At 52.9% G+C, this 3,652-nt stretch overlaps 1 protein-coding gene across 1 annotated transcript in view; it reads left to right on the top strand.

Annotated features, from left to right (window-relative positions):
- Positions 1–3,652, top strand: part of LOC103772565 (plasma membrane calcium-transporting ATPase 1-like) — a gene marked incomplete at both ends in the record, with an annotated part of 10,206 nt that overhangs the window by 5,655 nt on the left and 899 nt on the right.

A 3,652-nucleotide genomic window follows, 5' to 3' on the forward strand; every position in this document is an offset into this window, starting at 1 on the left:
CTGCTGAACATCACCCCCAGCTCTAACTGGGGGTTCACACCCAAGAAAAGCCCTTTCTGTTCCTCGTGAGGAGGCGAGCAGGGGAGCGTGAGCTCTCTCGGCAGGGCTGTGGCAGGCTGAGTGAGTAGGTTGTGTGTTTTTTCCCCTGATAATTGGCTTTTTTTTTTTAATTGCACCGTCATTTTCCGCGTTTTTCTCTTCCTATGGAAGGAACGCCCTTGGTGGCTTTTTGAATAGCTTTCAGTTCCCACTGTTTTAGGCACTGTGGGAGAGGAGAGAGGATTTCTGATAATTTTGTTTTCTCTCTGTTTAGCTGACAGTGGGGCTGGAGTTTTGTTTCATTTAACCCCAGTGTTTCTGAAGCAGCGCAGCAGCTTTCTCCTCCCCGCGTTTTTCTCTTCCTATGGAAGGAACGCCCTTGGTGGCTTTTTGAATAGCTTTCAGTTCCCACTGTTTTAGGCACTGTGGGAGAGGAGAGAGGATTTCTGATAATTTTGTTTTCTCTCTGTTTAGCTGACAGTGGGGCTGGAGTTTTGTTTCATTTAACCCCAGTGTTTCTGAAGCAGCGCAGCAGCTTTCTCCTCCCAGCTGTGGCTGGGGCACCACCAAGACTTTCTAAGGAGAAGAAACCCTGCTTAGCAGGGTCTCAGGGTAGTGGGCTTGGGTGGGCAAGACCAAAATGCAGGTTTTTTTGCTGTTTCTTTTGTTTTTCTCCCTGATTTGCAGCAAGGGAATAGATAACTTGTGCCCTTCCAGGCAGCAAACACCTTAATGAGAAGCTAACCCAGGTCCTTAAGTCCCCTCTCTGTTTTCTGCCTACACTTGTCTCTATTTCCCTCTGCTGCTTCTCCTCCCTCTCTCTCAAAGCTCCACTTCCCTCTGTGCAGATGAATGGTGTCCCTCTGCCTTCCACTGCACTCCTGTGGGATTTCTCCAGGGCTGGACCTCACAGCCCTGCCTGCTGTGCCCCCGTTGGGGTGATGGAGGTCTCGGAAGGACCCTCAGGAGGTGGCTTGCAGAGCTGAGCTGGTCTCCCTTGGAGGGTTTGCTCTGGGTTTTGGGAGCTGGGCAAAGCAAACCAGTGGTGGAGCTGATGGTGGCTTCATGCAGAAGATGGATTTGCATCTCCCTGTGAGCAGTGGGCTTTGCCCAGCGTGTTGCAGTGCTGCAGGGATGGTGTGAAGTGAGAATAAAGTCCAAGCTTGGAGGTTGTGAAGGTTTTGGGTGGAGAGGAGGCGTGAGCCTGATGGTGGCCAGGGGGGGAGTTGGGCTTTCAGCTCGGTTGGGGAGGATTTTGCTTTTGTTTGCACTCCCTGGCTCATTTCAAACATGTTTCCTTGCTGATAAATTCTCCTGCCAAGGGAACAGCTGGATTAATTTCACTGTAGTGGCTGACAGAGATGGTTAAATCAAAGGAAATCTGAGGAAAGCTGCAGCAGAAGTTCATGGGTAGAGCTGAAGGCAGTGATGTGGTTGATAGTCTGGACTCACCAGTGCTTGAGATGGGGCAGGGAGGGCTTCTGTGAAGCTCCTGCTTCCTCTGAGCTGGTACTAGGCTGACCCTCTAGTTGCCTTGGCAGTCACCTTGGTGTGGTTTAGTTGGTTTTTCACACTGTGTTTTAGGGGTCAGTGCTTTTGTCTGTCCATGCTTGCAGTTGCTGATCTCAAGATGTTTTTGTGATAGGTCATTAGTCTTGGTAGAAGATGGTCTGCTTGGTGGTCTCCCTTGTCCTGTGTGTTCACACTAAAAGCTGAATCTGTGAGGATCTTCCAGTGGTTGTTAGTGCAGTGAACACAGCTCTGAATTTGTTCCCAGTTCCATAAACTTTCTGGTTTTGCAGGCCAGCTGGTGCTCCAGCATCATGGGGGCTGTGCCTGGCCCATGCTCATCACCTCATGAGTGCCTGTCCTCCAGCCTGTGTGTGTGTGTGCAAGAGCTGGTGTGTGTGTTCTAGCTGGGATGTGCTGAGCCTGTGCCAGGGGGATGCCCCATTGCTGCCCCATGTGGTGCAGCACCATCCTTCTAAGCCTTCAGAAAGACATCCCTCACAAGAGGGGAACCCTGGAACATCTTGCAGGTAAGATCTCCAGGGTTCCAGGCATGAGGTGGTTCTTTGAGTAACTGCTCTGGTCTGGGTGTGTGAGTGCTGTTTGTGCTGGGACCAAAGAGCCCTAGGAGGCTCTCGTTGGTGGTGCTGGTTGGTGACTTCCCTCCTAGCTTGCCCTTGTACCAGACCAAGGGGGACAGTTTAACCTCCTTATCTCCTCAGGAGGAGAGGTGTGGAGTCTGTTCACCCACCAGATCTGCAGCCCATTGTCAAAGAAGTGGCAGAACACACAGACCTCCATTTCCCTCATCAGCTTGCACGGGGTTCTCTGAATCCTTCCTCCTCCAGCAGCCATCCAGTCCCTTGGCTGGTGGCTGAGTGCTGGGGAGACTTCCCAGGGTGTCGTGTGGGGATGCTGAGGGGGAGCACTCCTTTCTTCAGTCCACAGGGACACCAGGAGGGCAGGGTGGGGACTGGGTTCCTTGGGTGTGGGGAGCAGGTGGAGGTAGCTCATGGGTAGCAGTGATGCTTCCATGGGGCAGGAGACCAAGCAGGATGAGTGGCAGTGCTGTGGGGGAGTTACCAACATCCCCATCGTGGCCAGTGTTGCTGAATGTGGTGGTCTGGAGGCATCTCCTTCAGAGAGGAGGAATTGAGCAGCTCTCCTGGTCCCAGATGAACTCTGCTCAGAGCAAAGACTTCTGTTGCTTCCATAAAACACAGGAGAGCTCGTGCAAGATGCTTGGTCCTGCTGACAAGTTTTCTCAGTAGTTTCTTCCTCTATGAAGGGAGGAGATGGCCCAGTTCCTGGTGACTGGGAGGGTGCTGTGAGCCAGGATGGTGCTGGATGGGAAGACCTCTGGAGAGAGGCAACTTGCTGGCTCTGGCCTGAAAGAGTGGGGAGAGCATTGGTGTAAGACAGAGGAGCAACCCCAGGGATGCTTTGGAGGACACCATGTGGTGGGTGACTCTCAGCTTTGTAGTAAAAGGCAAAGCCACGTGTGTGATTTCACTGGGTCCTCTGAGACTTGGGAGACCTTCAGCTGCTTGGTTTGTTGGCTCTGCTTCAAAAGCCCACGTGTTGCATCGCTCTCCATCAGTTTTTCTTGCCTTTTGACATCTTCTGAGGGATTACAGCCCTGAGTCACCCACGAGAGCTGGAGTGCTCTGCCACAGCTGAGGTGCACGTGTGGGTTGTCCCATGCATGCCAGCATCTGCACTGGGGTGGAGAGATCTGCTGCAGCCCCTTTCCTTAGCTGGGTGTGACACTTGTCACCCATCTGACCACACAACTGTGGCTTGGCTGCAGGGGAGGGTGAGAGCTGGAAGGGCTCCAGGCTGTATTTCCAGAGGAACTCTGAGCAGACATCCACTGCTAACCCCCCTCCAGGCTTGTTTCCAGACCTCTCCTTTCCAGTGCAGTAGAGGTGGCAGAGTCCCAGTCTGGTTGTCCAAACTGGGCTCTGGATCTGCTTGTGACACGTTGGGCCTGGCTTGTGGCAGTGTGTGGCCAGGCTTTGTAGCAGAGTTTGAGCTTCTTCATGCAGAGCATCCAAGAGAATAGCTGCCTTTGGAAACCACTGGGTCTTCTTCAGCATGTTGG

Source organism: Merops nubicus, unplaced genomic scaffold, assembly GCF_000691845.1.
Source record: "Merops nubicus isolate BGI_N331 unplaced genomic scaffold, ASM69184v1 scaffold585, whole genome shotgun sequence".
Lineage (NCBI taxonomy): Eukaryota > Metazoa > Chordata > Aves > Coraciiformes > Meropidae > Merops > Merops nubicus.